General features: G+C 39.3%; 2 long non-coding RNA genes across 6 annotated transcripts in view; one reads left to right on the top strand and one right to left on the bottom strand.

Annotated features, from left to right (window-relative positions):
- LOC140698274 (uncharacterized) overlaps positions 1 to 6,527 on the bottom strand; it is a 177,516-nt gene extending 170,989 nt beyond the window's left edge. For all 4 annotated transcript variants that reach the window (XR_012075937.1, XR_012075938.1, XR_012075936.1 and 1 more), the window contains exon 1: positions 6,418 to 6,527. This is a non-coding gene — a long non-coding RNA (uncharacterized lncRNA). The remainder of the gene's footprint in view (positions 1 to 6,417) is intronic.
- The window catches only part of LOC140698276 (uncharacterized), a 334,247-nt gene continuing 325,293 nt past the window's right edge, over positions 3,778 to 12,731 (top strand). For both annotated transcript variants that reach the window (XR_012075941.1, XR_012075940.1), the window contains exon 1: positions 3,778 to 3,921. This is a non-coding gene — a long non-coding RNA (uncharacterized lncRNA). The remainder of the gene's footprint in view (positions 3,922 to 12,731) is intronic.

The raw sequence follows: 12,731 nt of genomic DNA, 5'->3' as shown, positions 1-12,731 counted from the left end.
ATGAATACAGTATCTCACAATTTTTATACGTTTATGCTACCTCGTGGTATATTTTTTCCAAGTTTCTCCATATCTATTAAATGAACCAAATATATTTAGCTTCTATATATCATATAAAAATTTTAAAAAGTGTGTAAACTTAAACCTATGCTTAGCAATAAGTATTTCAGTATTTTTTTTTTTTGCTTAGAAATTATCTAAATATTTAGTGAATATTTATGGCTTAATTTAATTTAGCATAGGTCTAATGTTTCAAGTTACTAAAAAAGACTTGGAAACTGTTTTCACACACATATATAATAATATTAAACAAAGCTAGCCACCATCGCAAATTATTTCCTTGTTAATTTTTTTAATAGAACATGCATGTTAGGCAAGTATCACAAAAGCAAAAATACCTAAAAAACTTAATTACAAAATGCATGTTTATATTATAATTAAGTGATGACAGCCCAGAAGACAGCTGTTTTTATTAAACTAACAATATCCAACTAATCTTATTTGTCAAAGATTTATCCAAGTCATGTGAACTTGAAAAGCATTTGGGTTAGTTTCTATTATTTGGGGGAGTTTTAGCAATATTTATTAATCTCAATGCTCATTTATCTCTTAGCCACTCTAAATAGAATTCCTTTAAAGGATTTGATAAATTAATTTGTTAATACCTTCTAGAGGTAGAAAAATATCACATACACATAACCTGCATAAACACACATAAACACACACAGACAGGCATATAGATCCTACTGCTTTTATCTTAAAATTTTAACAATGTGTCAGACAAATAGGGTAACATACTCTTATCTTTGCTCTACTTTACATTTGCATCCGAATTGTGTTTACAGCAGACGGAACAAGTTAAGATTATCTGTTCAATATAAATGCTAGAGCTTTTTACCAATATTTATGAAGGAAACTTTTAAGATTTTCTTTTGCCCTAATATGTAATCTTTTGGAAACTGTGGACTGCCTTCTAGGTAAGAGACTGATGCAACAGCATACAGCTGTCTGGCTGTTTCCAAAATTCATGCAAATGGATAAAATATCTAGTGTGTTTCCAATTAGGTGTTTTTTTTCCCTTTTGTTCCATTCAGCCTCAAGCAGTTATTTGGGGGTTTCCTGAGTTTCTTGAGAGACATGATGGGAGCAGCTAACCGAGGGGCAGCCATGGCAAGGGAAACGTCACACAAAAGGATGGAGGAGGATTTGAAGGCGGATATACCAAAGAATTCAAGGGAGTTGAAGGGAAAATTGGAGGTTACAAAGGAAGGAGGAGGAACAGAAAAATGGGAAGGGGAAGGTCTTAGGGGAGTCAGTTTGGGGAGATCTTAAGTCCCAAAGAGACAACTGAAGTTCCATACTATTATTCATAAAGTTATGCCAACAAGAAGGGAAAAGAGAGTTCATGGGCCTCTAATCTACAGAAAGTGCTTAGAATGTTAAGAATCAAGAATCTGTCTTTATAGTGCTTCAATGGAGTGTGACTTCAGAGCACAGGTGTAGGAGTTAAGACTCACCAATGACTGACTGATTCATCAGCCAGGAGTGGAGACAAAGGCTATGTGTTTGGGGTCCAATGGTAACTCTGATCCTATCCAAGTCATGACACCACAACTGTTCAAGAAAACCAGAACTAGACTGTAAAGTTGTAAAAATAGGTATTATTCAGGAACTATTGTAACAGGGCAAAAGAGACTTTAGTACATAACTTACTTAGCTCAGTTCCAAATACAACATGGATAAGAAAGGATTTATGGACGAGGAGTAGGGTGGAAGTCAGTGGCTGGGAAATAACTAAGAGGAATCATTGGGGTAGGAGTGAGAACTCTGTTTAAACAGGATTCTTACCAAAGGGAGGCCGGGGTTATTAGATACCACCCGAGGGATGGGATGCATGAAAAAGTTGATCAGATAAGATACCAAGGGTGGGGGGAATGATTCTGCCTAAAATGTCTTCGCAGGATTCTTGCTAAAACTGTGCAATGCAGGTCCAGCGAGGATGAACAGCCAAGGTTCAGGCCCAGGGGGCTTAGAGGAGCCTGACTGAAGTTATGAAGGGATCTTGTTAGAATGAGTAAGCTTTTGAAACAGGGTGCTGGGAGTGTTCTATATTTTAACCTGGTTACATAGCACACTAACATTAAAATAACATGCAAAGTGTACAGTGTCCTGTAGTTATTTTATATTCTGAAATAAGTACACAAAAAATTTTAAGGAGAGTGGAACTTGTTAGTGAAAGACTTCTGGTATTGAAATCTCACTTAGACTAATTTGCTTATAATTAGAACCCTAGGGCAATAATTATTGCTATAATAATTACATATTTTCAAGAACATCATACTTTAAAAAGGTAATTATTTTGTTTTCAATATACTGTTTCAGTAGCCATATCATTGTAACTTAAACATCTAAATAATTTGGCTCTAAGTCACTCCTATTTCTTCTCCAAAGCCAATTTAGCAGCATTCATCTCCTGTGCCCACTTCTGAGTTTCCCCTGATATTTCTGAGAGTGACAGTCCAAATGATTCAAGTGCATGTGGAAAACTGGAAGGGCAAATACAAATTAAAATAAGAGGCTTAATTCTCCCTGTTGAAAATAAGAGAAGACACTTTTCCTTCCTCTCTTTTCTTAGAGCATTTACTTTAGAAAACTTTTAATTATGTTTTATTTATCCCTTTGAAATGTATAAATTCCTTTAAAAGCAGAACAAGACTTTTGCTAGCGTTATGACCCAGGAATGTCTTTATCAAGGACCTGAGAAATGTGTCTTTAAAAGGTAATCAAGATACTGCCCCTATCTGTTTCTGACGGAGAGTTTATAGGCACCTTACTCCAAAACTATCTCCTGACATAAAGATATGAGTTTATTTTTCCTTTAGATAAAGCCAATGAACTAACACAGATTGTTACCCAACTCCTAGGTAAATTTGGAATGAACTATGTGTGACAAGTGATGCTGGCGAATCCTCTTACTTAAGGACCAGTTATTGTTTATCTTGCAGATATGTATGTGATGTGTTATGTGAGCTTGACTATTTGAAGGGTGAGATGTCTTTCTGTCTCTGCAGTCTCTTTAGCAGATTGCCTGTGATGGGCATCACATTATGATTTAATGTTTTTTCAAAAATAAAACTGTCTTTCCTTTCTACTTCTGTGGAGGTTATCAGGGATGGGAGGAGATTTAATTTTTAATTATATTTCCCAATAACACATTTGAATCAAATCATTCCTTTGATAACTTTTATTTTATATCATTAATCAATGTAAAATAATTTTGAGGTTTGTTTAGGGGAAAAAAAGGCAAATATCAGTCTAATACCATTGTTAAATAGTGTACATATGTTGAAAGTTATACCATATTACTTTTACAAGTACTTTACTTTGAAGAGTACAAGAAATGTTATATTCATAATTGTTGTTTTCATTATACTTAATGTCATTTCAATTTTTGACTTTATGGCTTTTGAATTACAAAATATAATAAAGTATTACTATCAAAAACATCATGATATTGAAGTAGAAAAAGACAAATGTTACCTTCAGATAGAAATAATTATATTAGTTTGAAAAAATATTGTTTTCAGGATTATATTACAAATTGCTTTTTCAAGTAAACTTTTAAGATATTTGGCATTACAGGAAAGAATTTTATGATAATACAGATGGTGCCCTAATGTGATGTGGGGCCTATTTGGAAGTGGGTGGGGCCTTTGTGAGGTAATTAGTTTAGATGAGGTCAGGGGGGTGGAGCCCCCATGAGGGGACTGGTGCCCTTTGAAGGTGATTAAGAGCCCACAGAACTCTCCCTCCGTGGTGTGAGGACTTAGAAAACAGCCATCTATGAGCCAGGAAGAGAGCTCTCACCAGATACTAAATCACCTTGGCATCTTGATCTTGGACTTCTCAGCTTCCAGAACTGTGAGAAATAAGTGTTTTTTTTAAGCCACCAAACCTATGGTATTTTTGTCACAGCAGCCCTAACCGATGGAGATAATCGTCCGTTTTCTTTTTACATGGCATCCTAAATTGTCTTCACTCCACTGAACAAATTGTTAATTTTTAAAATGACATCTGTTGATAACAAGTGAATGTATAATATTTGATTTTTAAAACCTATACATTGTAGCCACTCAATATACATTAAATACCCACAAAAATACCAAAACTGAGATAAACTGTTTTATACTGGTATAAATATCATTTTAGTAAGGCATGCCAATTTTGCACTTTCATGTGGCAATAATTAAATTCATAGAATTATCATTTTAGATGTGCAAATTCCAAGCCAAGTTGACTTATAATGACTGTTGCATAATGATGAGCACTGTTTCACTGCAGCCTTCCAATTACTTCTGACTAGAAATGTGGTTACTGAAGTGTATTGTTTTCATTCACTATACAGATCTTTACATTATTATCCCCAGTAGAGAAAATGCTTGTGGAGCAAAGGGTAATCTTTAGCTAGAAAAGCACTGAAGTAGATTTTTACCTGAAGTGTTATTCTAGTAAATGATTTTAAAATATTTTAGAATTTTACGTGAAGGCTTTATGCCTAGTAAAATATAATTAGAGTCAATGTTTGTTTCATAGTATTTCCTCTGAGAATACAGCACTCCGGCTGTTAGAGACAGCTCACCATCACATACTTGACGTGTTCGCTTATTATCTCACCTGTAGGTAGTCTGGAGCCATGTCGCTGATTTTGGCCAAGAGATGTGAGACGAAGGGATGGAAATATATTAAGTATGGGTCACTAATTTGTCTGCTAGTAAGCGGCTCTACTGGACAGGAATTTCATGGATTTTAGAAAATTACATATTTTCAAAAATTATGCCTGTGCTATTATGTGTCTAGTAGATAGGCACGACAGATTTTAGAAAATAATTACCTATTTTTAAAAACTACAGTGTACTACCCAGTGTTATTAGAATGAAATAGACCATGGTGTGGTTTTGTGGTAACAAATTAACCAAGAGATCACAGTTACATAACAAAATGTAGGTTTATTTCTTACTAGGGTAAAGTCAGATGTGGTCGTGCAGCCTGCTTTCTTCTTGAAGCTACTCCATCTGGAACACATGGCCTTGAAGGCCCCCTCTAGGAAAATAAGGGCGTTACACAAGAAGGATCCCAGCTGGTGGCTGCCTCAGTGTGTGGAAGTGACATGCACCGCTTCCACTCACAGACATGTTTGATATTTGAGGGCCGTTTCTTAAGACACTAATGCCAATCATTACAAGCCAGTAACTGTTACTGTGTCTGAGCTTGAACTGCTTGCTGCGCAACAGGCCAATAAATTGAGAGATGAGTTATTGGGGCAAGGAACAGCAACTTCATCAGGAAAGCCAGCAGACTGAGAAGATGGTGGAGTGGTGTTCCCAAAGAACCATCTTCTCAAAGTTAGAATTCAGGCTTCTTTTATACTAAAAGGGGAGAGAGTAAATCCTGGCTCTGGCCAAACTCCTGAGGGAATGTGTTAATTTCTTCCTTATTGCAGCAATTCACAGGTGGGCCTGGTCAGGATATTTCCTATGAGCTAAACAAAGCTATTTTATTTAGCTTGATGCTCATTACCTGGGACGCAGGGTTCCTAAGTTGGACTATTATGTATAATTTAAGCTCAGAGGCAACATCTCTTAGTGATTAACTTGTAATAGAACATAAAGGTTCTTCCCTATTACATTAATACACAAAATCTTCATATTGAATATTTACTCTAAAGAGAAATTCTAGCAGGGTCATTTAGACCATTAGCTCAGTAGTTAGACTGAATGTGCTAAAATACTATCAGCCCCGCTTACTTGCTTGTCGTTTCTTGAGCAATAGTTTGCCTCTCTCAGACGGAATTTCTACATCTATTATGTATAATTAATATTGACTAAGAAATACAAGGTTGAGATTGACCACAGCACTACGCATGGAAGTAACAACCACTTAATAACTATTAGATATAAATTTGTTACCTCTATGCTGTTAAACAGTGAACAGGTTACCTGATAATCATGGTTTGAAATCGGATAAACAGGTTTCAATTCACTTTATGGAATGTGAACAGCTGTATAGAAACCTAAAGTTTCAAAAATGGATTTGAAGTGACTTTATATGTTCATTCAGTTATTCTGCCACTGCTTACGAAGAGCTACTCTTTGCCAAGTGCTCTCCCAGCCACAAGGGACTACGTGAAATAAAACGAACAAGGTCTCAGCCCTCGGAAGCTTAAAACGCTATTGTAGGGGAGAGAGATTAGATTAAGTAACCAAAGCAAGTGGCCACGGGGCAGGTCAAAGAGCTGACGCACAGTCCCCCCCACACCAGCTCTCAGGCTGGGGTCACCCTGCGGCGACGTGAGGATGCGGCGCGGTCTTCTCCGAAAACCTAAGGAGCTGGGAAAGGAGACCCTTAGTCTGGACTTACCACTTCAGTCCTGGCTTCCGGTCGGCTCTGCCAGGCCCAGCGCCAGTTCCTGTCCCCAGAGAGGCGGCTCCCGTGGGCCTCCTGTGGAAAGGAGGAGCGGGCTCTGCATGCGGGCCTGGCTCCCGGCGGGCCTTGCGGCCCGGGCCGCGGCTGAACGGCCCGCGCCTCCCGGAAGGTGGCGCGCACGCGCGGTCCGCGTGACCGTGGGGGAAGGTGCGCTGCCCCGCGTGCGCGCAGCTCTGCGGAGCCTGGCGGCGAGCGTCAGCGTCTGGGTGGGAGGACGGACTGGCCGGGGGCTACTACACCTTCCCCCAAGGCCATGGGGAAGCCGGATGGCGCTGGGAGGAGGCGGAGGCTCGCCGGCAGCTCCCTCACAGCCAGGCGTGGACCGGGCGGGTCGGTGGCTGAGCCCCACGTGCGGCCGTGGTCCAGGGCGCACTGCTGGACGCGCCGAAGCCCTCCGGGATGGGTGGAGGCCCATGCTCCGCACCTCCTTCTGGCTGAAGCTGGGGGCTCCTCTGGAGCCAGTGGTCCTTAGCTTCTTTTGCGAAACTTGACTTCGTCCATCCGGCTCCCTCCGTCCAGACTGTGAGAGCTCCCAGGGCGCATGGTGCATGAGCTTCGCCGTCTCGGCCTTTCTCCCAGGTCACGAAGTCCTGTGTCAGCATTGCACAAAGAAGGGGAAGGCCCAGCCTTAAAAAGTCAGACTCCTCGGCCCCCACGGCCCAGCCCGTGTCGGAGTAGTAGATGAAACGTTGTGTTTCCTGTGGGTGGTGGTGCCGGGTGGGGCCACCGCCGTGCTGCCGCTGTACCAGTCAGGTCCGGATGCCCTTGCACTGAATTCTGGAAGGACCTCCAGGACCGCCCCCGCAGCAGCCAGGACAACACTGTGAAGGCAACAGTGCGGACAGAGGACGGAGTGAGTACAAAAACCCCGAGGGGAGAATGAGATTGGTGTGTGCAGGTACAGGAAGAAGGCTAATGAGGCCAGAGTTTAGGAATTAAAGAGAATAGTAGAATAAAACACTGAGAATTAGGCAGGGGCCAGACTATGTAATAGTCTATAAACCACAGTAAGGAATTGGGGTTTACTTTTAGTCGGTTTGGGAAGCTACTGGAGAGTTTAAAGTGGAAGAGGCTTCTGCTCTGACTGGCTTACTGCTGAGTGGAGAATGTGCTGGAGGGCCAGTGGTGCGGTGAATGGAGAATAAACTCGTCTGTAAAATGGTACAAGATAGTACCTACCTACCTCAGAAAAATGTTACCAGTATTGGATGAGTTGACATATGTAAAGCTCTTAGAATAGTATCTAGTGAATAATAAGCACTACAGAAGTGTGTTAAATAATAAAATGCTTTATTCACGGTTGTTTTCAGAATTACAAATACGAAGTGCTTGTTTAAAAAAAAAACCTATTTGAAACAGAACATCAAAGGGACAGATTATCCTTAAGGTGAGGAATCCTATCTGTGATTAGTGAACTCTTATTCTTTCTTCAGGTCCAGTACAGTTATTATCTGTTCTAGAAAAATTTCTAAACCCATACCTTGAATATAGCAGTTACTATATCCAGATTTGCATTAAAATAACTGATTTCAAATTCCATTTGGATAGGGATGCTCTCAATTTTTAAGTCTCCCATAGTATCTAGTAAGGTGTCATATAGAGGGCCGTCCAAAATGGGCTGGCATTAGAAGGCAGGCATTGCAATGGAGAAGGATTAAAGAGAGAAAATATTTGAGTGCTGTGAGCACTAAGTGGATGATTAGGGAAAAAAAAATCACAAGAACAGAAGTAAGGCATATGTGAAAGCCAGACATTAGCAATTGTCTTACAGATGCTAAATCTGAAGATACTCTGTTTTATATTGAAGTATTAGGAATTTTATGGTCAGGTCAATTTTCAGCCCTTATAAACCAATTAAGCAATAAAGTCAATATATATATACAAAAAAATGAGCTACACTCATATTCTGATAAATCTAGCTCTTGAAAATGATCTCTTCACAGAGCCCTTGTGTGCATTCCATCAATTCAAATGGAAATTTTGCATGCATTGTACGTTAAGTGGAGATGAAGTTCTTTTTATGTTCAACTCTGTAATTCAGTACTGTACATTAATTGTTTTGATGTATGATACAAAGTATGGATTATACTTAATGCACAAAGCTTTAAAAGATGAAAAGAATAACTGAAGCTTAACAGTTATGCTCCCTTAAACAAAAAGGTGAACACAATGGAGAGAAAGAAATGCGTGTCTCTTACACATAATTCAGGAGACTGTGAAGTTTTATATAGTGAAAGAGTTAGGGCATTGATGAAAGGGGCAGCCTGGAGCGTTCTCCCAGGGAAATTTTTTTCAGCTACTTAATACTCACAGAAAGCTTTCTGAGATATTCACTGTTCTCCATATATATAGTAATGAGAAGATTTAATGTTCATTTCTCAACTCTTTCAGGTTGATGATGGTTTGAGAGCAGTTTACAACTTAAAACTTCTAACTGGTCTCCTTGCTTTTGAAGCCTTGTGTCACTGTTGGCAGCTAGAGTGACCCAGAGAAGCAGAAGGGCATGATACCCCTCTGCTCAAGTTCCTCAGATCCCTTTGATCAGATTCAGGGTAAAGGCCGAAGGCCTCGTTTTGGCCCCAAAGCCCTAAATTATTCCGCTCCTATTTCCTCTGTGAGCAGAGCACCTGCTTCTCTACCCGTCTCGCTTTGCTCTTTCAAACGCAGGGGCCACAAAACTGCGTCAGGGTCACTCCTGCCTGGGCTGCTCATCCCACAGGCTGAGTGTGGTTCATTGATTACTTCCTTCAAGTCTTTAAACCAGTCCCACCTCAGAAAAGACTCTCTAACCGTTCTGTTTAGTTGTTTATAATCACAACTGCCCATTCCCCACGGTCCTGTCATTCTCTACTTCTTCCTGCTTCCTATTCTTCCATAGACTCATAGATAACGTGTTTCATCGATTCGTCTGTGAGTGTGGATGCACACAGGTGTATGTTTTCTATGTATAGTTTAGGATTCATGAAAGCAAGGTCTTTGTTTTGGTCTCTGAGTCATACAACCCTTGCAATAGTTCCTGGCACTTTTTAAGTGCACAGTATATTTGTGCTGAATGAATATTTGATGAATAAATAAAAGAATCATCCTAGGAAGATACCAGTCTGAATCATTAGCTAGTAAAGTTGTACTTTAAACAAATCTCATCCTTACAATTCATATTTTTAGAGTTTTTCTATCTTTATCATTTCTATTTCCTTTTCTGTTTCTTGAATTATAGTAAAATACCTGAAATAGTCGTATACTGCAAAAGAAATCTGAAAATGATATGACCACATAGATTTATAATAGTCACGATTTTTTTTCTGTCCTTGTAACGTATGGCCGTGTAAAAAATGCAGGGACAGGAGAAATGTGTGTGTGTGATCTGATATATGATTTCTATTTCCTGTAGTTTTAAAAAATTAATGTGTCTGATGAATCATACAAAGCATGTGGTGTATAACATAAGGAAAAATAGAACAATATAATCAGCTTGACTGGCAGAGCAGTGTTGCTTTCAGAGTAGTTTTGAAGGGGGCAGGTAATAGCTGATTACAAAAACTGACTGCCTTCCACGGTGGGAAAATGAGTTAGTTAATAGTGTTTTACCTAAATATAATTTGAAACATTTCTTACAACTTTATGTGAATCCATAATTGTCTCAAGGTAAAATGTTTTCAAAATCAATTTTACTTAATTTTGTTTTTATTCATTCATTTTCTAAATATTTTATTGGCATCTATTGTGTTTCCCACATACACTACAAGTATCTAGAGTAAGTATGGTGTTTGAACCCTGGTGTTAAAATGGTAGGGCGAAAAGAAAGACAAAGTCTCTGTTGCCAAATATCTTACATTTTAGGAAAGGCAACATAAAAAAAGTAAAGAGCTTATGATAAAAGTTCAGTAGAAAATAAAATGGAATAAAGGGTCACATGTTGGTAGGTGGTACCACTTTTGATAAGATGATGATGGAAATTATCTCTGAGGAGAAAATACTTTAAAAGAGAGGGGGTGTGCAACCCAGATATCTAAGGGAGAATATTTCAGGGAGAGAAATTGGCAACTGCAGGTCTGGAAAGCTCTAGTCAGGGGTCTGGACGTTGAGGCTGGAGACACAGCTTTTATCAATGAAATTATGAATTCTCTTCCATTGCATCTGTGGCTTTGAGACTTTAGAATAATAGAGCAATCCGAAAAAGCTACAAGGGTGCACAGAAGGTGAGCATTTACTGTTTTATAATTTGGAGCTCATTGTATGCAGCTCCCAGGTGATGGGCTCTACATATGGAACAGCAAGGGGAGACTCAGCATTTCTACCTTATTACAAATTCCTCGCAGTTACCTCCCCCACTTTTTGTAGTGTGTATAAAATAAATTGTATTTCATACAGCATTTCAGCTTGGTTTGAGCATGTCAAAAGCAAGAATCACATGTTTTCATCCTTTTTTATGATTGGTGACGTGTGTTACATTTGACACCTAAGAGCATAATACATATTTGTTGCATAAAATAATGCTGTTAGATTAAGTATAGTAAAGGCATTGAGGCAGGCATGTTCATAGTAGCTCTCAGACATGGGGTTATTCCATTTGCACTAAAGATTAAAACGTGATTGGCAATGACAATAATCATTGTCATACTTTGAGCCAGCCATTGATAGAAGGGCACATTATCATCTTTAGTCCTTATGCCAATTTTAGGATGTTGATACTGTTATCATCCCCATTTTCCTCATTAGGAAACTTAGGCATAGAAAGGTTAAGCAACTTAACTTCATTCATTTAGAAGCAAAAGAATTTAGATCCTACAACATCTAATTCTGTAACGTATTTATAAACCTACTCTACAAACTAAGGTGGGAAATTTTGCTCACTGTGACAAAACCTCTATTCCAATCCACTTTAAAAACAGCTAAAAAGCAAAACTGGTTTCAGGTGGAGCTAGATTCCGTCAAAAAATATTGTGGAACCACAGTAGTCTCTCTGTGTCTTGTTCCTAATCTCCTCTGTGCTCCATTCTCAGGCAGATTTGTTTCTTTATACAGTATCTTTAGCTCCCAGCAGCTTCAGCCTACATTCCAATCCCTTAGCAGCATCAATTATAAAAGGGACATCTTTCCTAAGGATTGCCTTTTGGGTCACAAACTGGGCCCCGTACATGGAGGACAAGGAGAGGACAAAGAATGGGGCAGGCCATTCCAGATTGGTAGGTGGCAGTTTTAATAAGCAAGGGAATGTACACATGAGGTTGTCTTGGGCAGCTGCAAGGTGGGCAGATCGCCACACCTGCCTCCTGGAATCTTGAAGTTTATGTAGAGTTCAGTCATGTATACCATTCAGATGGTTTCAGCCTCACCTTACTCTCTCAAGGCTGCATTCTTGAGAATGGCTCCAGCTGTGGAAACGGTGGGTACAACCTAAATTCTGAGGACAAGGGAGCAGGCGAGGAGCCTCCTACTGCCCGGGTCCATCTTGTGGGTCAGTCTGTGGTCATATTCTTTCCATGATCTCCTTCAACGTTACCATCCGTCTCCAGAAGTCTTTTTAGGTCCGGGCAGTGTGATTAGGGCCAATTGTCCCTTTCTGAACTGCAGTCTCTGATGTAAAATACTCGAATTGTTTAGCTTTCAGTCATATGCCCACTCTGAACTTCAGGTGTGGTCAAGTACGCCACCCCTCACCAAGTAAGCACATAGATTGAGGGTTGGGGAGAGCGAGATTCCGAGTAAAACCTGTGCTGTTTCCAGAAGAAGGGTCAAACTACACTGAGTGAGCAAGAAGTGTATGTGCCACTTAGAGGTAAATAACAATTCATTCAAGTCATTTAGGTAATGAAATGCCAGATGTAGGAGCTGAAATTATATGTTCTAGATAATAGGAAACCATTAATTATGGTTATAAAAATCTGCTCTCAGAGAATTCTACAGGATCTCAGAGGAAAGGCAATGAGTCTATATATATATTTTTTTTACCACTGTATCAAAACTTAGGATGGTACTTGGCACAGAATGACTGCATAATATATTTGCTGATTTGGACTTACTGTAACTGACTTAAACAATAGTCAGGATAATGGAGAAGATTAATGATTGGTGCCAATGAAGTATCACACAAAACTTTTCAATCTAATCTTACACCTTATCTTTCTTACCCACTCTCAGAATTTTAAACTAATTTCTGTATTGTAACTCTTACACATGCTGGTAAATAATATACCTAAATCTCCAGCCTTAACTGCTTCTCTGAGCTTCATAACCATAAATTAAAC

Source organism: Vicugna pacos, chromosome 9 (assembly GCF_048564905.1).
Source record: "Vicugna pacos chromosome 9, VicPac4, whole genome shotgun sequence".
In the NCBI taxonomy this organism is placed as follows: domain Eukaryota; kingdom Metazoa; phylum Chordata; class Mammalia; order Artiodactyla; family Camelidae; genus Vicugna; species Vicugna pacos.
This window is presented reverse-complemented; position numbering and strand designations above follow the sequence as displayed.